This window comes from Geotrypetes seraphini, chromosome 2 (genome assembly GCF_902459505.1).
Source record: "Geotrypetes seraphini chromosome 2, aGeoSer1.1, whole genome shotgun sequence".
Classification (NCBI taxonomy): Eukaryota; Metazoa; Chordata; class Amphibia; order Gymnophiona; family Dermophiidae; genus Geotrypetes; species Geotrypetes seraphini.
The window spans coordinates 213,050,811-213,077,120 of NC_047085.1; the positions used below are offsets into that span (position 1 = coordinate 213,050,811).

The following is a 26,310-nucleotide window of genomic DNA, read 5'->3' on the forward strand; positions in this document are numbered from 1 at the left end:
CCTAATTTCTAGATCATTTATAAATAAGTTAAATAGCACTGGTCCTAGTACAGACCCCCTGTGACACTTCACTGTTTACTCTCCTCCATTGAGAAAAATTACCATTTAACCCTACCCTCTGTTTTCTATCCGATGACCAATTTCCTAATCCACAACTGAACTTTGCCACCTATCCCATGACTCTTTAATTTTCTCAGAAGCCTCTCATGAGGAACTTTATCAAAAGCTTTCTGAAAATCTAGATACTCTACATCAACTGGCTCACCTTTATCCAATGTTTATTCACACCTTCAAAAAAGTCAAGCAAATTGGTGAGGCAAGATCTCCCTCAGCTAAACCCATGCTAACTCCGTCTCATTAAATCATGTTTGTCTACATGTGTCACAATTTTATTTTTTATAATTGTTTCCACCATTTTGCTTGGCATTGAAGTGAGGCTTACCGGTCTGTAATTTCCTGGATCTCCCCATGAACCTTTTTTTGAAAATCGACGTAACATTGGCCATCCTCTAATCTTCAGATTTTAGCTCTGGATATTTTGCTGGAAGATGTGATAGTGTAGCTGTGCTTTAAAAATTTTGGACAAGTTCCTGTAGGAAATCAACTGCTTAGCTTCTTTTTGGAAATCTGACATATTTCTGACCTGGATTGCCATGGCTGGAAACAGGATACTGGTTGGTGTGACTGGGTATAACAATTCTCATATTTTTCAGATGATCAATAAAGCTGCTTTGGAATAAATTTATCTTAATTGTTCAGAACTGTGGTTTATTATATTGATTAGTAGATTCACCTCAACTGTTATGGTTTGGAAATTTAAATTATATTGCACAATTATTATGGAACACATGGCATAGACAGCTTCTTCATCCAGGAGTATTCCAATTAGTTCTACTATTGTGACTGAACATATATATTTATTTCAATTTCTATCCCGTTCTCCCAGAAGCTCAGAAGAGGTTACAAGTAGACATTCACAATCTTTGAAAACAGAATAGTCATGACAACAAATAGGTTACAGTAGACAATAACAAAAGCTTATTCTAGAGACCAGAGTGGTCATAGCGAAGAGTACTAGGAGAAGTATATTGAGGAGTATATGTGGGCTCTATTTAACATATTATTGGCCTTGAACAATGTTTTAGAAATGTAGCTAATTTGAGTTTGCTATAAAAGATGTGAAGATGTGCAATCAGAACTTTTTGGTTTCTTATTCATAATTAATTTTTTTAGTATTTTTTTATTTGTTCATTGAAAGTATGTTGTATCCATCTATGAAACAAACTTCTATTTAATGCATTTTGAATGGTCATTTTTAGACTGCAGGGTGAAAAATGTACAAAGAAGTAAAGATATTTCAAAGCACTGTAGCTTGGATAGTTCTGCAATTTGGGGGCAGGCCCCAAAAGAAACTTCGTTTTGAGCCACCTTGGTGGGTTTATTTGTTTTAAAACACGTTAAGGATTGGCCACTAAAGAGATTGTTCCACAATAAAAAATAATTGTTTTATAATCAGAAAATTTCCCAGATTCCTTTAAAGTTAATCCAGGGTCATCCAGTGCATGGCCCATGGGCCACATGTGACCTGCTTGACTTTGAGATGGAACCACTTGAGATTTTTAGTAAAACAAATGTTCTAGCTAATTAGTTCAATACAAACTCAAAAAAATTTAAACTCCTCTGATATAACAATGGGACTTTAAACAAAATTATAAAAATTGATGATTTTCAATGTTTAACGGATTCTTATAACCCCCTCCCCCCCCCTCCCTTCCTCATCTCAAGTTTCTCTATATAAAAAGTTCTGGTCAAGAATGAACCTAGAACACCCTGTCTGTCTTCCTTTTTGCTCTCCCTAGAGCAAACTGCAAATTAGCATCTGCCTGTTGTTCCTGAGGGAAGGAAGGGAAAACTCTTAGAATTTTTTTCTGGGAGTCAGGGTATCTGACCTTTATGAATAATCCTCTCCATTTGGTAGGCTCTGTTTCTTTTTTTTCTCCTGCTTCTGTTTTCTTAGCTTATATGAGGATACCAGCTGCTTGGCTATGCCCCACTCCCCATTCAAAAGGACTGCCATATCCACTCTTTCAAGTGATACCAAAAAATCTTCCAGATCATCGTCTAGCCTCATTTTACAAAGAGTCAAAAGTCCCCATTCTGGGAGATCCTACTGTAGCTGCTCCAATCTCCCTGGGCATTGCAGAGGCCAAGATCGCAGTCTAGAGTTCTATTAAGCGTTCTGTGGCTTGTGCTTGTACTTGTACCAGCAAGAGGCTCACGAGCATTTGTTGTTGCTTCTGTTGGGTTTTCAAGTTCAACAATTCTCTGATTTCCTCCTGGAACTGCGTCTGCTGGGACTCTATCTTTCGTGACTAGCGGTAGATTATAGTTCAGTTTATTTGTACTTTATATACTACCTCGCTACACAAAAAGATCATAACTGTTTATATCAAACAAATAAGCTTAGGGCTCCTTTTACTAATTGTGCGCCAGCGGTTTTAGCGGGTGCTTAGCACGTGCTAAACACTAACGCCTCCATAGAACTTGTGTTAGTATTTTTCATTTAGCACGTGCGAAAAACACTAGCGCACCTTAGTAAAAGGAGCCCTTAGTTAAATAAGAAAAAGAAATACAATGTAAAATAGAGATTTTTGTGTGATTCTGCTTTTTCTATCACTCCACACTCATATCTTAAAATCTCATAAAATCCCCCAAGTTATATTATCATAGATATAACATGACATCAGATCTTGGGCCAAGAAGCGAGACCCCCAAAAATCTAAAATGCAGTTTTGCTCTGAGATTACAGAAAAAGTGGTCTCAAAGGCCTGTATAAAGTAACAAATAAGTTTTCAAAGCCGCCTTAAAACTTTTTTTTATACTTATTCTCTGAAGATATATGGTCTGATAAATTTTTCCAGTGTTTTGCTGATTGATAAGCAACTGTAGAAGTAAACAATCTGGTATACTTTATTCCTCTAACCTACTTCTGAATAGCATGGCAAGGGAGCCATTTTGAATGCCAATTTTTAAAAAATTTTATAATGATGTATAGGGACGTTATGACATTTAAATTGCAGGGTTTTGTGTTTTTTTTGTTGATTTTTTAAATAAAGGTTGTCCATGGTGATTATACAATGTCTGATGATACATAGGTGTGGTACTAGTGAAGTATACTTGGTATAGTTTTCTTGGAATAGCAGCAGTGATTAAGTTATGAGTTTTCAAGGTTGGTCATAAAGGTTTAAGACCTGGCATTTCATTGGTAACTCATGGCACATTGCAGTCTGGAACAGCTGGTATTTCCCTAGGGAGCTTAAAATCTAGGGGGCTTGGATTGTTAATTTGCATTAATGCAAGTTACATTTTTCAAAATAATTTAACCAACAAACATCAGAAATAGCATTTTTCATTTGGAGGATGGTCTTTGGTATCTTACTTGTGCACAAAAGTGTCATATGTGACGGAAGTGTCCCCACCCACACGCTGATGATTGGTATATCTGGCACAGTAGAGTAGACCAGCAGGTTGATGATAAAGGCTTGGAAATTCCCCATGGACATGACACACTGTGCCTCTGCTCAGAATAATAAAATGTGCTACACTTCGAGATGTTACAGTAAATTATCTGCAAACAGTCTTGATGGATTTTACTTTCATACACAACTAAAGCTATGTACTAAATATTAATTGCAAAGGTTATTTTAATCATTTCTATAGTCGCTCCATTTACTTTTTCAATTTTTTTTAAGTCTTTATTATGCTAAATCTTTTTATTGAATAAATATAAATAGAATACATATAACAATAAACCAAAAAACAAATCCAACATACTTGTACAAAATAAGCTTATAATTGATGCCATAAAGAGTAAACTTTTATAAAACTGTAATCCCATTAACAATATCCTCCCCAGTAAGCACACCTTCACCTACCCCACCTATGCCTTACATACCCCAAAGCAGGGGTGTCAAACTCAAATCAAATTAAGGGGCTGAAATCTAAAAGTCAAGCTAAGTTGCGGGCCAGACCCCACCCCCCTAGTAGTAGTAATTGTAATACCATTTTTTCCATTCATTTTTCATATATAATATAATATAATTTTATTAACACATAATGGTTAACCACAAAATTAAACTACACAAAGCGCACTGTATGCTTCTTAACATTCATTCCTACCAGAACACAGATAACCCCTATGCAAATATGGGACCACAAACGAAACCCTAAGATTCAAGACTCTGCATGCAGTACAACCCCAGAGAAATAGAAACAAATGCATTTCTTCCTGAACAGTGCAAAATATAGACAGCAGATGTAAATTCTCAAAATTGACACAATTCAATCACTAAATTGAAAATAAAATCATTTCCCCTACCTTTGTTGTCTGGTGATTTTATTTTTCAAACCATCTTTTCCCAGTCTCTGGCTGTACTTCCTTCTGTCTGTGCTCTTAACTGTGTATCCAGGGCCACCTTATCCATTTGCTGTTTTTCTCTCCTTCACTTTCTGCCATATATCCATCTTTATATAGAAATATATAATGTTTCTCCTATAATTCCAACCCCAAACCTCAAAGACGGTCAAGGATTGAAATGCTCCCGTATGCTCAGAAGAGTATAACTCTTTTGGAGAGCTTGTCCACCTTCCTTGTGGAGTTTATTTTCCAGTCATTGCATATAGTTCACGTATTCAATCAAAAGCTGTATTTTTGTTTTGTTTTGTAAACTGGTTGAATTACACAAGAACTCCGCTGTGAAAGTATGTAGGCTTTTGAATTGGAAGTGCTGATATTTTTCAACAACACGCTTTGACCACAGTTTCCCACTGGTAGTGATCTTCTCCAGCGGAGTGCTTTAGAAATCCTGGTATCAGATCACAAAACGGGGCTGCATTGGGACCCCTATACCATCTAAGATAAGTGTATTTACCCCTATCTGTAGGTCAATATGAGTTTGATAATTATAAAGAAAGTTTGATAATTCAACCAGACAACAAAACGTGAACTATATGCAATGACTGGAAAATAAACTCCACAAAGAGGGTGGACAAGCCATCCAAAGAGTTACACTCTTATGAGCATATGGAAGCATTTCAATCCTTGACTGTCTTTGAGGTTTTGGGTTGGAATTATAGGAGAAACTTTATATATTTCTATATATGTTGTTATACCCAAAGGTGTACTGTTTCTTATCTCCAGTGGTTTATACACATTACCCTGGCCTAATCATTGTTGATACATCCATCTTTAGCATTAATTTTTAACATTCAATTTTCTTCCATTTTTTTTGCTTTCTTCTCAAAATCTGTCTACTTTTCCATGTCTTCCCTTCCCATCTATCCATGTGTACTATCTCCTCCCTCTTTCTTCTCCCCTACTCCTATCTATCCATTAGAAGCATTTCTTCTTATCTGTTCACTGCTGTACACCCTCTCCTCCTTCCATCTCCCCTTCCTCTCCATCCCTATGCACCATTCATCCTTCTCCCATGGTCAGATAACTCTGCCTTCCCCCTCATGAGGTCTGGCATCTTTCTCCCCTTCTTCCCCTAGCCTGGAAGCTCTCTCCTCTCCAATGTCTGGCATCTCTCTCTCCTTCCCTCCCTCTTCCTGAGTTCTAACTTCTCTCCTCTCCTTTCTGTGGTCTGGCATTTCTCCTCCCTACAGTCTTGCAGCTCACTCTCCCCTCCTTCCCTTCTATTCCATGGTCTGGCATCTCTCTTCCCATGCATCTCTATCTCACTCCTCTCCCAACACCATGTCCAAACATTCTCTCTCCCTCCGTCTCCTCTTCATCTCCTCATGTGCACCATCACTTCCCTTTCTCAGGCACCAAATTCTCCCTTTCTATTCCCTCCCTCACCTCAGCATCTCTTTCCCTCACTCTCTCCATTCTTCCATTCTGAGTCCCAAGTTCTTGCCCTCTCTCTCCCTCCTTCTTTCCTTCTATCATTTGTCCGAAGTTTGTGCTCCCTTTTTCTCAAATCCCAACAGCCCCCCCCCCCCCTCCTGCCCTCTGGCAAGTGTTGTACCTTCTGGCCAGCTCCCTCCTCCTCATTGCCGCAATCGTTTCTGTGCACAAAGCCGGGGGCAGTGGCTCCTATGCATGTCCCGCGCCTGAACCGAAAGCTTTCTGATGTCATAATGTCAGAGGCAAGGCTTCGGGATGAGGTGTGGGACGTGCAAGGAGCCGCCGCCTGTAGCTGTGTGTAGAGAAACGACTGCGGCAGTGATGAGGAGGGAGCTGGCCAGAAACTTAAACACCCAAGGGCAGCAATGAGGAAAACGCCACATCTCAATTCAAGCTGGCACACAGTCACTGCGGGCCGCATAAAACGGCTAGGGCCGGATTTAGCCCGTGGCCCTTGTGTTTGGCAAATGTTCTTATCAAACAAGAAAACAAATTCATGCAGAACCTTTTGATGCAAGGAGTTGTAATCTGATACTCCCAACTTTACTGACCTAAGGAAATTGGGGGGGGGGGGAACACCCACACACACCTACACCTTCTCTACTAACTGAACACTGTGGAAGTCATCCTCCCCTCCCCACCCAATGCATATCAGAATGAATTCAATGCATATTAAAATGACCAATACATATTAGAATAAATTCAAAATCAGGTCATAAATATGTTTTTTATATTTTACAGAAGACTAGGCTTGCCTTTGCTTTGACAACATCGGTGCATGAAAACTATTCCACTAGTTTCAGAAGGAAGGTAGATCTTTACTGATCCAGACACTGAGTATAGTTTTTTTTTTTCTTTTGCAAAGCACTCCTGGTTCCAAATCAGAGAGTGATTGCCCTGGCTCTGTATCCCAAGCACTTCCTAGTTAAGCAAAAGCCAGTGTTAATGTGATTGATTGGCCTATCAGTTGTTCCAAATATCTGATTACTTATCACCAATAATGTCTTATTTTTGAACAGGGCCTAAAGGCTTGAAAAGAGTTATTGCTTTGATTGCATTTTAAGCAGACTGGGGCGTCTTTTCTGCCCAATCTATAAAACCTGTTCCTGAGTAAAGAAAGCCCAAAGTAGAACTCAGAATCGATACTCTCAATTCCACACTTGCTGAGATTTGATATGCACTTAATGAAATCATTTAAATCTAATACTTTTGGCATTATACTCAAATCTATGCATTGTGTGCAATAATATCAAAATCTTTGATCATTGTCAACCATTGTAATTCCTGATGCAGTTCAGACACTGAAGCTATTGCCAATGTATTTTTTTTTCCGAAAAACTCCTTCACCAACTCCTTTCTCAGCAAAATCAGAACAGCCCAAACAGAAGCAGAAAAAATGATTCACACTCTGAGACCAATACACCCCACACACGAAAGCCAAGGTGATCCCTGCAATACTGACCAAATATGGAACTCCTTCACACCTTTAACGACCTCCAAGACAGCAAAACTGCTACAAAAAAGTTATCCATCATGGAGTACATTGTACATAACTTTTGTTTGAAATCTGCATCGCATATATGCCATTCCCAGAATTATTCTTGATTCAGGGAAAACACCCTTTGCTTGATTTGGGGGCATCTTTAAAGATCTGCAGTCAGATGAAATTGTAGCAAAGAGATTATCTGTACTTTTAGGGTGCAGTGGGTTCATCGAGCACATGAGAAATGAGACTTCTGATATTTTAAATCCTGAGGGATGCTTAGTATAAAGGAATCTTTTTTTGTCCTTAAATGAAACTTTAAAAATTAACGATAAATCCAGTTAAGATTTGTAGAAAAACTATAAAATATCCTAGCATCATCTACTGACCACATAGAACTGTTGTTTATCTTGTACAAGCTACTAAAAATCAGCTAAAATTATGTTCACTGGAGGATGTACAGATAGCTTTTCTTCACCTGAATGCAAATCTTTCCATGAAGCACTTCCTGCTATGTGTGAAAAAAAAAAATTCCTCTGAACTGGGTCTGTCTTTATTGCACTATACTCGTAGTTGTTTTGATTTATTACACAGACAGTATATTGCATAGATGCGTGGGCTACTTTTGGAAACTCTTTGGATTATACTACCCACTCTTGAAACCACATTTCCTGTTTTTGGACGTTTCTTCCTAAATCACATGTTAGTCCTAATCTCCTACTGAAAATAGATACATTATATTCTAAGAAAACTACATTGCACCAAATTTATTTTTAATAGAAGAAATATCAAGTTAAGAGTATTCAACATAATTTCTCTTAATGCAACATACTTTATTCAAAATTGTAAAAACCCTCCAATTTTTATATCTTAAATTGTAGTGGAAACTAGCCCAAAGGTTGGAACAGCACATTAAAAATTGAGAAGTGAAATCCTGCTAACAAGTTACTTTACTTTTGTTCTCTTGTATATTAATTTAGGGTGATGTTTATTAACCTGCATTAATGTTTCAAGGTGTATTTTTATACATTAATATCAGTGGCATGCGGTGACATTTATAGCAAGGGATTCAGTAGAAGAGCTAAACCTCGGCCCTCGCCATGTCAGGTTTCCACAATGAATATGTATGAGATCTATTTGCAAACATTGGAGGCAGTGCATACAAATAATCTCATGCATACCCAACTAGATTTGAGGCTTTCGAGGACCAAGGTTGGACACTCCTCTGATAAACATTAGTGCAATATGTACTCTTAATCAAGGTTAATGTACTCACTGTTTGTGCTGAACGATGTCTCGTTTTGATCTCTTTATGAGAGTCACCTATAACAATTGCTACTTATCCTTTTGACTTCTGTATTAATGTGAAGAAACTTAAGTTCTGTATTAGAGAATGACACGGGGAAAAAAATCTGTCCCCGTCACTGCACCGTCCCTGCCCCACCGTCCCCTTCACTGCCCCATCACCGCCATTCCCTTCACTACCCCGTCACCTTCACCTTTTTCACTGCCCCGTCACCGTCACTGCCATCCCATTCACCGCCCCGTCACCGTCCCCGCAGCATCCATATAAGCTTCAGTACTGCAATATTTAGCTTATTCCTTCCTTATAAATCAAAGTTCTGGCTGCTGAACTAGAGAAAGAGATGTTTAGCTGGCAGGGCTTTGTTTATAAATTTTTATCAACACAACTAATATACTACTTTATCCTAAAGCAAAAAAAAAAGAAAATAAATAGAATTTTTTTTTCTACCTTTGTTGTCTGGTTTCTGCTTTCCTCATCTTCTCATTCAATTCCTTCCATCCACTGTGTGTCTTCTCTCTGTGTTTTCCATTTGCTCTGTTACTGTGCCTCTCCCTTCACCCCCCCCCCCCACACACACACACAATTGGTCTGGCACCCATTTTCTTCCCTCCGTTCCCCCATAGTCTGGCATCTGTCTTCTTCCCACTCTGTCTTCCACCATTTCCCTTCATGGTCTGTTCCTCTCCACCCTCCTTCAGTGTCTGTTCTATTCCTTTCCACCACCACCCTTCCCTCCCTCCTTCACCATCTGTTCCTTTCTACTACCCTTCAGCTCCTCTCTCGCGGCCTATCTATCTATCTACCTCCCTCTTACTTTCGTGGCACATTACAATGTAATTTGTGCAAGCCGCTGGAGCCTGCGAGCTCGGTCCTCAAACAATCTCGCTTCTGTGTTCCTATTTTCCCCATTTCCAATATCTCCCTTATATATCTGGCATTGCCCCCCCCCCCCACCATGTCCATATACCATCCCCATGGCATGTATGTCCCCTTTATGTCTCTGTCCCTATGCCCCCATGCACATAATTTCCCCTCTGTTTCTGTTACCTTCCTGTGTCCAGATTTCCCCTGTCTTCCTCTTCCACACCAATGTGTCTCTTCTTTGCAATCCCATCTAGCTTCTTTCCCTCTTTCTCCCCCCCCCCCTGCTTCCAGCATCTGGCTCACCTGCCTGCCCTCCCCTTTCTTTCCTGCTGTGGGTTTCTTTCTCTCCCTCTTCATCCCCTTGGCCCAGAATCTCTTTCCTCCCACTCCCTCCTTCTTAGTGTGAGCCGGGAACACGCGCGGTCCAGCAGCCCCTCCCGCCCAATTGCAGCGTTCAGTCAACTCCCTCCCTCCACCTCACCTTAGATGCCGAGTTTGCCGGCTTTCTTTTTTGCCCAGCCGCACGCGTTCAAAAAGCCACGCACGCGCGGCTACTCTGTTGTTCAATCTTCTCCTCTGATGCAACCGGAAACAGGAAGTTGCAGCAGAGGAGAAGATTGAATAACTTGATCAGCCGCGCATGCGCGGCTCTTTGAAAGCGTGCGGCTGGGCGAAAAAGAAAGCCGGCAAACTCTGCATCTACGGTGAGGTGGAGGGAGGGAGATGGTGGAACGCTACGATCGGGCGGATGGGGGCTGCTGGACCGCGCGATCCTTCATTGCCTCAATGCGGAGACAAGTCCATTCACCGCTCCACGGGGCGGTGAATGGCATTGTCCCCGCCCTGCAGCAACCACTTTTTTTTCTTTCCCCGTTTCGGTGGGTTACCCGCGGCTAGCCACGGGTAACAATTACCGTGTTATTCTCTATTCTGTATCACTACCACCTTTCTGAAATCTATCCTTCAGAGTTATGCACAGACTGACATGTGGTATAGAATTGCAGATTCCATCAAAAAATACTTTGAGTAATATAGACCTTCTGATATTTTAACGCTGAAGCAGCAAGTTATTCTGGACCCTCAATCAAGAGACAAAAGCAGGGAGCAACAGATGCATGAACTCCAGGGTGCATGCAACAAAATAAAACAAGCTTTGCTTTGTCACCTGTTTCTTCTTCAGGTCATATTCAAATTGGAGTGACTAGACAATGCAAAGTTAGACTAGACAGCTGACCCGTACAACTCTTTCTCTTCAATAACTGTTCCCTTGAGATGTTAACCACTATCCTTCACCTCTGTTAAGTTCAATCAATTTGTACCATCTTTTAATCTTTGTAAACTGCATAGATCTTCACGGTCCTGCGGTATATAAACTGTTGTTATTATTATTATTTTTGGGTGGGCCAACATGTTGGATAAGTGGACACTAAAGAAACACATGCCACCTGATGCACTCATGCCCTTTCCCTGCCACACCCCTACCCCACTCCCAATAACTTCAATGAGGGTAGCAGTGCAATCTTCAGTGGCTGCAGATCATGTTGGGAGCTAGGAGAAGTACAAAAGCAGGGCTGGATTAATGGTAAGCCCAGTAGACACGTACCTAGGGCCCAAAATAGTCAGGGGGCCCGCTGAAGGATGACTTTATCATGCCAGTTTTTTTTTTTTCCAGATGGCAGTGCCCCCCCCTCCCGGCATCGACGGACGGTAACGCAGCCTCCCACCAGCATCAACCGCAACGTGGCCAACTCAGCTCCAAGAAGGTCCCGCAGTGAATGCCGGTCCATCCCTCTCTGATGTCACTTCTTCCAGTAGACGCAGTCATCGTGGGATCTTCATGGAGCTGAGCCAGCCGAATTGCCATTGATGCCGGGGGGAGGCCACTGTTGTTGTCATCGATGCAGGGTGGGGGCCCGTTGCCGTGGGGGGGGGCTGTTGCCATTGCTGGAGGGGGTTCTGTTGCCATGTGGAAAGGCTGGTAGAGGGAGATAAAGGGGGCAGATGCTAATGGAATTGGTGTACTGGGAAAGGGAGAAGGATACTGGATGGAATTGGGTTGGAGGGAAAGAAAGGGGGCAGATGCTGATGGAATTGGTGTGTAGGGAAAGGGAGAAGGATACTGGATGGAATTGGGTTGGAGGAAAAGAAAGGGGGATGATGGAAGTGGGGGGAAGGGAGAGGAGAGAATGAAATGCCAGACCATGGGGGTGTGGGAGAGGGAAGGGAAGAAGAGGAGAGGAGAGAGACCATTAGAGGAGGGAATGGAAGAAGATGGATGCCAGACCAATGGGAGTGAAAGGAAAGATGGAAGGGGGAGGCATACAGTTTCTGGAGGTGGCATAGGACAGAAGATGAAAGAAAAAGAGTGACAATAAGATGAGGAGAGCAGAAACCAGAGAAGACAAAGGTAGAAAAAAAAAATTCTATTTATTTATTTATTTGCTTTAGGGGGAAATGCATCGCTGTTTCTGTGGTGTTGCATTGTATGCAGAGTCCAGCTTCTTGGTGGTTCAATTTAACCTTTGTCTACATATTTCTATTTTATCCCCCCCTTTTACAAAACTGTAGAGCATTTTTTAGCGCCGGCCATGGTGGTAACAGCTCTGATGCTCAGAATTCTATGAGCATCTGAGCTGTTACCACCATGGCTAAAAACCATGCTACAGCTTTGTAAAAGGAGGAGATGTTAGTTTGTGATTACATATCCCATACTAGGTGAAAGTGTTTTCTGTGTTCTGTTTGTATGAAATGAAGAACAAATCTTCCCTGACCCAAAAACAAGGGTGAGAGTGAGAGATGGCTATATCTGTGGCAAACGCTCAAAACCAGAAGTAATAATAATAAATGGTGAACGGGGAGCCCTCAGTCACACAGCTCACTCCGGGGTGAGTACAGGCCCCCTAAAGCGCTAGCTGTCACAATATTGTGCTCATATGAGCATAAACTGTTGAACATCTTCAGGCTCACCCGAAGTGTGATTCAATGTATATTAGTGCAGCAACAATCTTGTGCTAAAAGTGCAAAAGAAAATACCACAGGTATACAAACTGTCTCTGCCTCTCATCCAAGGGTGCAGACGTAACCACAATCAACCATCCAAGCCTTTAGAAACTTGACCTACGGAGAAGCTAAGTATTTTTCGGACTTTACTATCGCCTTTTTGTTCCTGCTTGGATGGTTGATTGTCTCTCCCTCTCATCCTTATTTTTGGTTCAGGGAAAATTTGTTCTTCATTGTTTTTGGGTTTCTTCCCTATTTTTGAGTTTTTGAACTTTCACTGTTTGTATGAAAGACATGTTTTTTTGTTAGCGTTGACTAGCCTTGTTTGGCGAAATGCATCGGGCATGGTTCTTGGGAGCACCTTGAATAAACCTGATTTGAATCTGCTTATTTTCTGCCAATTTTCTTTTGTTTCATGTTGGATTCTTTGGTGGACTGCTTGCCTTGTTGTTTTGTTGCAAGTTAGCATACATGGAGTGGAACTTACTAGAGGAGTTACAGATTTGGGGAAAACGCCCTCCAGGAATTTAAGACAAAGTTAGACAAGTTCCTGCTGCACCAGAATGTATGCAGGTAGGGCTAGTCTCAGGGCGCTGGTTTTTGACCAGAGGGCCACTTCATGAGCGGTCTGCTGAGCACGATGGACCACTGGTCTGACCCAGCAGCGGCAGTTCTTATGTTCTTATGGTTGTTTATACATACATATGGGTTACAGTTGGTTGACGTAGAGTGAGGCAGTTGAGAGGCGTTGTAAACTTGGTTATTAATGTAGACTTATATTTCGGATAGTATTACTGCTTTACAATATATTTGAACTCTTTTATATACGTATTGAAAGGGTTCAGTAGGTGGGTAAGTAGGTGGGAAGGGAAGGAAGGGGGATTTGTTCAGTGATGTTTGGGGGTCACATAGAAGAAAAATTGTGCACTGGTATGCTAATCTTTGTTTTGAATTTTTAAAAAAAAGAAAATAAATACAAGTGGAAATAAAGAAGTAAATAAGAAAACAGAGAAATTGGAGCATGGGCAAGGTGGGGCATGGCCAGGGGGTCCCAGTGTACTTGTGTGCCTAGGGGCCCTCGAAGAATTAATCCTGCCCTGTACAAAAGGCTTTATTCTTCAACCCTCATTGAGCCATGGTCCCCCAACACACATGTGTTTCCCCTGAATATTCTCTATCCACAGAATCCTGGCCCTCCCCTAACAATAGATACAGAGCAGAGCTAGGACAGTTCCCCATAAAACTCACCATACAAATTTCTTGTTTCTAGTGCTATCTCAATAACAGGCATAAATCGAAATTAAAAACCTTCTTATTTAAAGATGCCTTCGAGTAGCCCCTACTCTTTTAAAGATGCTGTTTAATAGCACCTGCCCTTCTAAGGACAATTTAAGTTCCTTTCTTTTAGCCTTTCCCCTACTTTTTGTTCCCTCCGTCAGTGTTTCTTTCCTATAACATTGTAGTTCGACCCTTTTTTTTTTCCTTTTGTATAAGTCTGTCTGTTTAGTTAATTGCCCCCCCAAATATGTTTGTTAACTTGAATGTTTTCATTTATTAATGTACACCACCTAGAAGCCTGATTAGGTGGTATAACAAATTTTTTAATAAATTATTAAACTTGTATAAAGTAATACAAAAATATAGAAAACAAAAATCACTGAAAACCTTGAGTAAATCTACCATGCCAATACTAACTTCCAAAACAAGGATTCCACCTCTGATATTTTAAGGCCCTATGCATTACAGTGGGGCCCTAAAATATCAATTTAATCTATCAAGAAAGCTGAACAAACCAAGTTACTATAGAATACTACATAGAAAATCCATAGTAACAGAATACCTCAATCAGATACACAGAACACAAATGCCAAATACAGAATAAATGACCACAAACTATACACATAAATTAAATCAAACCCCAAGAAGCCAGGTCTTGCATTTAGTACAGTACCTAAGAAATAGAAAGAGATACATTTCTTCCTACACTGTGCAAAATATAAAGATAGTACATGCCTGCTAGTAAGCTTTGGGGTCCCCTCCTAAATTTCTGCACTAGGCCCCATCCATGTCTAACACCAACTCTGGCAGGATGCACATTCCAATTCTGAAATATTCTAATCATAAAATAGAAAATTAAAATTATTTTTCAACTTTTGTTTGGTCATTTTATATTTCAGGCTCTGGTTTCTGCTTCCCTCTGTCTTCTCTTAGTTCATTCACCAAGATCTCCTATCCATTTGAGATGTCTTCTCGCTCCATGTCTACTTCTATCTCTGTGTCTCTATCTTTTCCTATGTTCAGCTTCCCTCTTTCTCTGTGACCCTATATTTCCCTGCCTAGCTTTTCCCTCTCTTCCTCCCCCATGCCAATTTGTCTCTCTCATCTCTGACCCCAGCACATCCAGCTTCTCTCCCTCTCACTCCCCCCCCCACCTCTTCCAGTATCTGGCTTGCTTACCTGCCACCCTCCCAATATGGGTTCAGTATTTGATATTCTCTTCCTTTATCCCTTGGTCTGGCATCTCTCTTTCCCTTCCCTCTCCTGCAGGCCTAGCATCTCTCCTGTTGCTTCCCTTCCCTCCTAGCAGCTCGATTGGTTACTGCAATTTGATTGGTTGAGCAGGCAACAGCCTGTTCAACCAATAAAGTTCAGAGTAGTGCCATTAGGGCTTTTGGTGGGAGTTAGTGAATCCCCAATCCTACAGGCATGCTTTTTTGCTTGATGCCATTTGCTTGAGCAGGTATCAAATAACCTCATTAGCATCTCTTTGACTAGATTTAAATACAATTTGCAGCCATATTTTACATTCATATTGTTTCCAGCGCCACAGACCTTGGAACATTCACAGATTAACACTGGTGCTAGTCCAGTGCTAATCGACTCTAACACCGGCATTAGGTTCTGAGCATCGGAGCCAGAATTAGGTGCACATATCTTTTGATTACTGGGCCCTATTTTAGGAAATTGCAACATAAATTTTTGTCAACTATTTTAGAAACATAAACTTTTATTTTTTCTAAACTATCACAGAGTCAGATATCCCTGGCCAGTTTTGCTTTTTGGAAGGAGATCAACTGGGAGATTAAAGGTGCACTTTTCTGAAACATAAGTCATCCTGGTTAGCATGTATAAATCCCAGGGGGGCCGATACTCAAAGATTTGCAGTAGAATCAAATTCTACTGCAAACCTAGTGCAGCAAAATTGCTGCGGCATGCTTAGAATAAAGAATATACAAATTAGTGCTGCGTTACAATAGCAGTATTAATTAGCTACTCACTACTCTGCACTAATTTTCCTGTCAGTACAAGAACATTAATTGTCTAAGGCACTGACAGAAAACTTGACTTTGTTGGGTTAGTTCTTGGGTTGTTGGTTGTTTTTTTTAAGTATGCCTCAACACCTTCCCTAATAAAAAGAAAAAAGACCCCCCTCCCCTGAACATCCCTCTCAACTTAGGGCAAATACCCCCCCCCCCCCCCAGAAAAAAATATTATAAAAAGCCCTGGTGTTTCATTGAGACCCTGCCTCCCCGAAGTCCACCTTGGTAGACTAATGTGGCCCATCCCAACCCTTGACTCCTTCATGCATTGTAGGAGGTAAGGATGTCTACTCTCTTCTACTCTGGGTGGTGTCATTAAAATGGCGACACCCCACCCAGTGCATTCTGACCTGCATAGGGTGATGCCTAAGATCAAAAGAATAGCCTTATTGGGTTAGACCAATAGTCCATCATGCCCAGTAGTCCGTTCTTATTGTGGCCAATCCAGGTCAATAGTACCTGACTGAAACCCAAGGAGTAGCAACATTCCATGCTACAGATACAGGGTAAGCAGTGGCTTCTCCCATGTCTTTCTCAATAACAGACTTTGGACTTTTCCTCCAGGAAATTGTCCAAACCTTTCTGAAAACCAGCTAAGCTATCCGCTCTTTCTACAACCTCTGGCAACACGTTTCAGAGTTTAACTATTCTCTGAGCGAAAAAAATTTCCTCCTATTGGTTTTAAAAGTATTTTCTTGTAACTTCATCGAGTGTCCCCTAGTCTTTGAAATTTTTGATGGAGTGAAAAATGAATCCATTTGTACCCGTTCTATTCCACTCAGGATTTTGTAGACTTCAATCATGCTGAAGAGCCCTAACCTTTTTAGTCTTTCCTCATGTGAGAGGAGTTCCATCCCCTTTATCATCTTGGTCACTCTTCTTTGAACCTTTTTAGCGGGATTCGCGAGAACTTACGGCAGCCATTCGGAAAGCAACACGGGGCCGAGCAGGAGAGCGTAAAGCTTGCTCCTGACATCATCTCTGCTGATCTCTGTGCCTCTGGCCGGGAAATAAGGAGGAACCCCCAAGCACTATCTGCAAGGTAGGTGCCATTGCAGGGAGGGAGGGAATCTGGCTGGAGCTGCTGGGCCCAGGAGCAGAGGATGGGTGGGCAGGATTAAAAAAGGTATGGGGGGCTGGCTGGCTTGGGGCTGCCTACTATTAGACGTGCTTACCACTAGATGTGCCCTGTACCCTGTCCCGGCCTACCACCAGAGGGGGGACAGGGTACAGGGCCCACCATTTGGTTCAGAATTTTTTTTTCTTGGTTTTTCCTCCTCTAGAGGTGGGTGCGTCTTATGATCAGGTGCGTCTTATAAAGCGAAAAATACGGTAAATAGCACTGGTCCTAGTATGGACCCCTGCGACACTCCACTGTTTACTCTCCTCCATTGAGAAAAATGACCCTTTAACCCTACCCTTTGTTTTCTCTCTGATAACCAATTCCCTATCCCCTGACTCTTTAATTTTTTCAGGAGCCTGTCGAGGATTTATCAAAAGCTTTCTGAAAATCTAGATACACTACATTGACCAGCTCACCTTTATCCACATGTTTATTCACATCTTCAAAGAAGTCAAGCCTAACTACCATGTAAGGAAAAATCCCTTCCAAATTGATATGAGGCATATCCGTTTTTAATTTAGACAAGCAAAATATCAGGAGTAGAATTTGCTCGCAGCGTATGTTTCTCCAGGTGAGAAGGCGAACCAATTGTAAGGACATTCGGGGCAATTCTATAACTCGGTGCCAAGGTGTAGGCATTCAATGGGGCATGTTTAGTGCCAACTCTATAATGGCATTTAGGACCAGATTCTGTAACGGGCACCTAAAACAGATAGGTGGCTTCTTTTCCCAACGTGTGATTGACACCTGGAATGCGCTCCCAGAGGGCGTAATAGGGCAGAGTACGGTACTGGGGTTCAAGAAAGGATTGGACAATTTCCTGCTGGAAAAGGGGATAGAGGGGTATAGATAGAGGATTACTGCACAGGTCCTGGACCTGTTGGGCCGCCACGTGAGCAGACTGCTGGGCACGATGGACCTCAGGTCTGACCCAGCGGAGGCATTGCTTATGTTCTTATTGCCCTAGACATAGTATTGGGGGGGGGGAGGTTTCTGGCACTAAACATTTCTGAGTTTTTTTTTTTTTATATCTTTATTCAGTTCTATCAGAAATAGGTACAGCCAATAAAAAACATACAGAAAAGATCATGGTATAATCAGAACAAACTGAGAGCAGTACAAACATGAGAAACTTCATCACGTGCCCGCCCCTTAGTCCTAGCATTTTAGGAAAGAGTGAATAAGCATTTCACATCTACCCTTTCTACTCCACTAGCATAAATTTGGTGCAAAATGGACATTTTAAGATATTTTTAAATTTGCTTCCTTACATTTGAAACTTTTCTTTGCTTGATTTTATATCTTTTTTTACAAATTTATTGGGTCCTGGCAATGGTACAGCTCTGTAATGGCAAAGGGAATTAGATCTTGCTTACATCTTTTCAGTAGCACTGATTGTATTATGTAACTTTCTTAGGCACCCTTTTGCTAAAGCTTAGCATGTGCTAAGTGCCACATGGCCCATGGATTGAAAATAGATCGCACAGTGTTTAGCTAATTCTGTTAGCATACACTAAGCTTCTGTAAAAGAGCCCCTTAGATTTTACAGTTAATTATGGAATTTTGGGGCATGTTTACAAAAAAAGTTTTAAGTGTTCACACTTGGGTTAACAGCCAAAGATAATGCAGCTTAACAGCAAAGACTCTATGATAACTATTAGGGGCTTGTCTAGCATTTCCTTTGCATTTTCAGCACAGACAAGTTCTCTAACATGCCTTACTTTAAGGTGCTGTGGTGTCAATACACCTAATGCCACCTATTGACATGGCATTAGATAAACCCACATTAACCACACATTCAACAGTTGGTGCATGATATCTATCACATTCTGACTTCAGAATATGGTCTACACCCATACCCTGCCCAGTCCCTATCCCTATCCCTACCCATGCTAAGCAGTTAGTGCTATATTTTTACCACAACGGCTATTTTAATGCATGCTAGATGTTAGCACTCACTAAAGCCCACACTAACCACTTAATTCACCATAGTAAACACATCTCTTTATCTTATATAACAATCACTGCGTTGTAAAAGATACATGGTAAATCAAAAAGTAAAGGCAAAATACATTTAACAGCTTTAATAGAAGTAACTGTGAGCAATTGAACATATCACTCTTCAACATAGTCCCCATTCATGATGACACATTTGTTGTCTTGTTCAACTAGCTTTTTGCATTCCTGCAGAGAATAAATTTTTTTGGGCTACTCCCGAAGCCAGATGAGCACCGCTTCCTTTACTTCAACATCAGAGTTGAATCTGCAATCTTGCAGCATCTCCTTCAGTGTACCAAAGATGTGATGATCGCTAGGTGCCAGATCTGGGCTGTAAAGAGGATGTGGAAGACATTTGAACCCAAGCTGTTGCACAGTCTCTTCTGTCACTGCTGCTGTATGAGTAGGCGCATTGTTATGGTGCAGGAAGACTGTTTTGGACAACATTCCTCCTCTTTTGCTGTGAATTGCAGGTTTAAGTTCATTTTGCAGCAATGCACAGTAATTTTCACTGTTCACTTTTTTGCCGTGCGCTTGGAAATGCACCAGAATAGGCCCCTTCATGCCCACAGGTTTCACTCCCTCTGCCCAAAGAAAGTGCATTACTGCACTTTGTTCTTCAGTGGTGCAATGTTGCAGTGGAGCATCCATGTTTCTGACCTCATGGCTTCCACACGACTAAAGGTCGAGAACTGGTATGCCAATGCACCGGATATACCATGCACAAAAGTTTAAACATGATTCAGGCCTTTATAGGCAGCCAGTGAAGTCTGTGGTAGTAAGCAGTGGCATGATCATAATTTTTTAAGCCAAATATCAGTCTGATTGCAGTGTTTTGTATCAGCTGAAGCCTATACATTAGGGTGCAGGATAAAATGAATTACAATAGTCAAGTTGTGTTACGACTAGCATTTGAGCCAAGATTGCACAGTGGTTGTTATAGAAATATGGTTTGATCAGTCTCAGCTTCTTTAAGCTATAAAAAGTTTTCTTCCAGAGGTTAGATATCTGGGGTGCATAGGACAGTGTGGAGTCAAATAGGATTCCAAGCACTTTGGAGATCCTTTCAGTGTTTAACATTGTACTGGAGGGTAGTGTTAGGGTTATGGGCACTGACTGTGAGATGGTGTGGAACCAGAGAAGCTTGGTCTTAGTAGTGTTTACTTTTAGTTTGTTGGAGTTTGCCTAGGAGTATATTTTTTCAGTGCCTTTGGATGCTCTTTTGGCGGATTCTCTAGCATCAGCATAAAGTGGGATTAAGAGGAATACGATTATGTCATCTGCATAAGATAGTAGGTACTCTACCATCGGTGAAGGTGAAATTGCCAAGGGTGCTTATAAAGATGTTGAAGAGCACTGGTGAGAGTGGGGATTCCTGGGGTACACCACAGTCTACTTTCCAGCTAAGGGAGTAGGTGTCATCTTTTCGTACACAGTATTCTCTGTTTTTCAGAAATTCATTTAACCAGTTGAGGACAGTTCCAGTTAGATCTAGCTTGTTGAGTTTGTTCATTAGAAACTGATGGTTCATAGAGTCAAAACGCAGCTTATATTAAACTGTAGGAGGATTGATTGGTGTACTTTGCTGAGCATCTGTTTAATTTTGGTGGTTAGTGTGAGCAGTAGTGATTCTGTGCTGTGTTTCAGTCTGAAGCCATGCTAAGAGGGATGTAGACAGGAGAATTTGTCTAGGTAGTCTGTGAGTTTCAAGCAGTTTGGTGAGGAGAGGTATTCTGGCTATGGGTCTGAAGTTTGAGGGTGAGGACAGGTCAGCTCCTTAGTTTTTTGGGATGAGTGTGAGAGCAATATGACCCATTTGGGTGGGGAGCTGGCCTTTCTGGAGGAGGTTGTTGATTATCAAAGTCAGCCAGTGGGTGAATTTGTGTGAGATGTGAGCATATGTGAGATAGACATATGTGCAGTACTCAGCTTTTGGTAAATAATTTAGGTATTTGGGGGTTTACTTCATCTGGGGTGAGAAGTTTGAAGGTGTTCCAGATTTGGTCTACTGTGCAGGGATCTGTGGTTGTATTGTGCTTGATATCTTGTTGGTTTCAGTTTGTACGCTCTTAATCTTGTCTTGGAAGGAGTTTGCTAACTCTTGGGTGGTAGGTTGGGTGTTAGAGGCTGCTGTACCTGGTCTTGGGGTGGCAGTAGTTGTGCCATTAGTTGGAACAGTTTCTTAATGTTGACGGTATGGTTAGCAATTTCTGAGGCAAAGTATGATTTATTAACTTCAGTCACTTGATATTTATAGGATTTCATCACTGCTTTCAATGCTTGTTTGTGCTTGTTTATTTCCATGCTTGGTTGTAGTAATTTGCACTAGTATCCTATAGAGAAAAGTAGGCACCTTCTTATTTTTATAAAATAGACTTATATAAAATAGACTTTTATAAAATAGGTTCCATAATCAGCACCTATATTATATACCTTGGTATCAAATTACTTTCTGCATACATGCAATATTTTAACTTTAACAACCCTGACCGCCTTATTGAGCAGACTAGTAGGCGGTGCTAGTCTTTAGCCTAGATGCACAAAGTCAGTCGGTATTAACGACTGGATCGCTGTTGGCCGATTCCCCAACATCGATCAATGCACAAACTAGTTTGCATGCAAATGATTTGCACGGAGGTGCAAATCATTTGCATGCAAATGCGACCAATTCAATTGCTCAGTGAGCGATTGATACATTTGCAAAGCCCTAGCAGCAGTGACAGGAAAGCAACCTTCTGTCACTACTGTTAGGGCTTCTAGTTTTGTTTTTTAATGGCACAGATGTGCTGTGTTAAACACAAATTGTCCCATTAAAAAAAAGCCCCCGTGCCATTCGCTTCCACCAGTGCCGGTACCCAGAGCCACCGTCTACCCCAACCCGCCAACCCATGGCAAAATGACAGGAGGGATACCCACTCCCTCCTTCCATGAAGTAACCCATTCCCTCCCCCCCACCCCAAAAAACAAAGGCAGGAGGGATATCCGCTACCTGCTGCCACAAAGGTATCCACTCCCCCCCCAGCCTGAAAAAAAGTCAGGAGGGATGCCCACGTCCTCCTGCTACGAGCATGCCCATTCTCTCCCCTTCCCCCTCCCCTGAAAGAAAGGTAGGAGGAATGCACGCTCCCTCCTTCAATGAAGGCGCCCACTCCACCTCCAGGCCCCCCTGCCCCATACCTTAAAATTTGGGAACAGGAGGTACTGAAAATGCCTCCTGCTTGTCCTCCCTCTATTATGACACTGGGCCTTAAGCCCTTCGCCAGTGCATCATGGAGGGGCGTAAGGCCTAGTGCGGGGGTCGGCAACCCGCGGCTCCAGAGCCGCATGCGGCTCTTTTCCACCTCTGCTGCGGCTCCGGTAGTGTGTCACGCAGGAATGCAGCTTACAAGTCCGGCGTCGCGGCGGGAAATAGCCATGCTGAGCAGTGAGCTCAGCACACACAGATGAAAGCCTTGCTTGCTGATTGGTCCGGCGGCCCCGCCCCGCCGTGCCGCCGGACCAATCAGCAAGCAAGGCTTTCATCTGTGTAGTGCTGAGCTCACTGCTCAGCGTGGCTATTTCCCGCCGCGACGCCGGACTTGTAAGTTGCATGCCTGAAAAAGAAATCATCCTGGCCGGGGTCGGTGTCATGCTCCGGAGATCTACAGCCTTCCTATCTCTCCCTCTCCCTTCTACCTGCTTCCGGCCACATCCCCTGCTCCGCGGCTCTCTTCGGCAACTCAGCAGCAGCGATCGACACAAGCTTCTGACGTCGGGGCCTACCCTCTGCGAGTCCCGCTTGTTTCAACTTCCTTTTTCCACAAAGGCGGGACTCGTAGAGGGAAGGCCTCGATGTCGGCAGCTTGTCTTGATCACCGCTGCTGACGAGTTGCTGAAGAGAGCCGCGGAGCAGGGGGGTGTTGCCAGGTGCAGGTAGAAGGGAGAGGGCCAGATGCAGGACTCGTGGGTGAGGGAGGAGAAGAGAGAGAGAAAGAGAGAGGGGAGGGAAACAAAAGGAAATATTTCATACTGGGCTGGGCCGGAGTGGAGGGAGGGTGGAAAGATTCTAGCTACAGGGTGCAGTAACAAAGGAAAAGGGGGGAAAGCTGAAAATGGAGATAGTGACACAAAGAAGAGAAAGGGTAAGCAGGACCTACTGAATAAGGATAGAGATACAGAGGGGACATGAAGAGGAGGTGAAATAGAGACATAGAAGTAATGCTGAAAAAGTGTGTGGGGGGAGATAAAGACATTGAAAGGGCAAATGGTGAACATGGGGTAAAGACAAGGACAGAGACAAATGAAGATTCTGAAAAAGTGGTGAGATAGGGATATAGGTGAGATGGACACAAAGAAGGGGGATGCTGGAAAATAGGTGGAATGGTAATTCTGACAGACACAGAAGGGAAATGCTGGATCAAGGAGAGATGGGGCTCAGGCTGGATGGAATGAGGAGAAATGCCTTGTTGGCCCGGAACTTCCTCTCCTACATCAGAATTGACGTCAGGGAGCGGAATGCTGGTCAGCGCGACACTTCTGCAGGGAAAGCTTGGGACGGCGGTGGCTTGGGGGCTGTTCCCCGATTGCGGTGGCAGCAAACCGAGTGGCTTGGGGGACGGCACGGAGACAGAAAGAAGGGGGAACAGGGAGACAGAAAGAAAAAGTTGGGGGAGAGAATGAGGTCTGGATGAGAGGAAACATACAGGAGGCTGAAAGAAAGGAAGAAAGATTGGATACACAGTCAGAAGAAGAAAGTGCAACCAGAGACTCATGAAATCACCAAATAGCAAAGGTAGGAAAAATGATTTTATTTTCAATTTAGTGATCCTGTATATAGCATTAAGATAAGAAACAATATATGCAGTGTTAGATTTGTTTTATAATGGTTTTGCGGCTCCAAGTTTTTTTTTCTTTTCGAAAACGGGTCCAAGTGGCTCTTTATGTCTTAAAGGTTGCAGACCCCTGGCCTAGTGTCATCGAAGAAGGAGCCTAAGGAAATCCCTGATTGGCCATTGATTTTGGCCAATCAGGGACTTCCTTAGGCTCCTTCCTAAAGAAGTCCCTGATTGGCTCAGATGCCTCAGGCCCCTTCCAAGGCCCAGTGTCATTGTTGAGGGAGGAGAAGCAGGAGGTGTTTTCAGTACATCCTGCTCCCATCTTTTAAGGTACGGGACAGGGGGGCCTGGAGGTGGAGTGGGCGCCTTCATGGCAGAAGGGAGTGGGTATCTCTCCTGCCTTTATTTTCAGGCGTGGGGGGAATGGGCACCTTTGTGGCAGGAGGAAGTGGGTATCCCTCCTGCCTTTTTTTTTGGGGGGGGGGCGATAGGGGGCGCCTTCGTGACAGGAGGGAATGGGCATCACTCCTGCCTTTTTTTCAGGCATGGAGGAGGGAGTTCTTTCGGGGCAGGAGGGACCGGACATCCCTCCTGCCTTTTTTTTGGGTGTGGGGGAGGGAGTTCTTTCGTGGCAGGAGAGAGTGGGCATCCCTCCTGCCTTTTTTTCAAAGTGGGGAGGTCCATCATGGCAGGAGGGAGTGGGCATCCCTCCTGCCGTTTGTTTTAGGTTTGGGGGAGTGGGGCACAATTGTCGGGGGTTGTTGAGGAGGGCCGTTTGTGGCAGTGGGGGATTTTTTTTAAATGGGACAGATAGTTTGAGTATGTAATACATGCAAAATATCTGTGCCATTGAAAAAAAAAGGGCAGACCATTTTGGTAACACAGTTAAACATAGAAACATAGAAATAGACGGCAGATAAGGGCCACTTCCCATCTAGTCTGCCCACTCCAATGACCCTCCCCTACCTTTCTCTGTGAATAGATCCCACGTGTCTATCCCATTTGGCCTTAAAATCAGGCACGCTGCTGGCCTCAATAACCTGAAGTGGAAGACTATTCCAGCGATCAACCACCCTTTCAGTGAAAAAGAATTTCCTGGTGTCCCCTTGCAGTTTCCCGCCCCTGATTTTCCACGGATGCCCCCCTTGTTGCCGCGGGACCCTTGAAAAAGAAGATATCTTCTTCCACCTCGATGCGGCCCGTGAGATACTTGAATGTCTCGATCATGTCACCCCTCTCTCTGCATTCCTCGAGTGAGTACAGCTGCAACTTATCCAGCCGTTCCTCGTACGGGAGATCCTTGAGTCCCGAGACCATCCGGGTGGCCATTCTCTGGACCGACTCCAGTCGCAGCACATCCTTACGGTAATGCGGCCTCCAGAATTGCACACAGTTTTCAGGTGGGGCCTCACCATGGATCTATACTATGGCATAATGACTTCAGGCTTATGGCTGACGAAACTCATAGAAACATAGAAGATGACGGCAGAAAAGGGCTACAGCCCATCAAGTCTGCCCACTCTGCTTACCCACCCCCTGTCTATGCCCTAATGACCCAATTTCCTTATCTTGACCCTCGTAGGGATCCCACATGGGTATCCCATTTATTCTTAAAGTCTGGCACGCTGTCTGCCTCGATCACCTGCACTGGAAGCTTGTTCCAATGATCAACCACTCTCTCTGTGAAGAAATACTTTCTGGTGTCGCCATGAAATTTTCCGCCCCTGAGTTTGAGCGGGTGCCCTCTTGTGGCCGAGGGTCCCTTGAGAAAGAAAATATCATCTACCACTTCGACACGTCCCATGAGGTACTTAAATGTTTCGATCATGTCTCCCCTCTCCCTACGTTCCTCGAGAGTGTAGAGCTGCAAGGAACGTAGGGAGAGGGGAGACATGATCATATGCAGCCTATGATTTGCCTTGCCTTGGATGAAGCTTGCTCCACTTGATTGGCAGTCTTTTTTTTTTAATTTTTTATTTATAATTATACAATCTTATTTTACAAGAATTAATTCTTGTACATTGAATACAGGAAAGAAAATTTTAACGCAATAATACTTTTACCACAATCATCATAATGATGATAATAAACCCCTTCTTAGACCACAATAAACAGGGGTTGACCAAAACTAAAACTAAAATTAGAGAGAAATTTAAAGGAATAATACAAAAAAGAAAGGCATAATGTATCTAGCGCCCAATTATTATTATCCCTTAATCCTTAATCCTTGATGATCTGCTTAACATCTAGAAATTCCTTCAGATGGTTAGGAGAGAAAAAAACATATTTAACACCTAAGTACCTAACCAGGCATTTGCAGGGATACACCAATAAAAATGTTGCTCCAATATTTATAGTCTGTTGTCGCATTGCAAGAAAATCTTTCCTCCGTTCTTGTGTAGTCTTAGCTACGTCAGGATATATCCATATTTTCCGTCCCCCAAATAATTTTTGGGAATTTTTGAAAAACAATTTCATAATCATATTCACA

General features: G+C 42.7%; 1 protein-coding gene and 1 long non-coding RNA gene across 6 annotated transcripts in view; one reads left to right on the forward strand and one right to left on the reverse strand.

Moving 5' to 3' along the window:
* Window positions 1–26,310, forward strand: part of EXOC2 (exocyst complex component 2) — a 273,747-nt gene that overhangs the window by 218,391 nt on the left and 29,046 nt on the right. The gene's annotated exons all lie outside the window — the stretch shown is intronic.
* The window catches only part of LOC117355832, a 34,356-nt gene continuing 26,091 nt past the window's right edge, over window positions 18,046–26,310 (reverse strand). The window contains exon 4 of the long non-coding RNA XR_004538454.1: window positions 18,046–21,338. This is a non-coding gene — a long non-coding RNA (uncharacterized LOC117355832). The remainder of the gene's footprint in view (window positions 21,339–26,310) is intronic.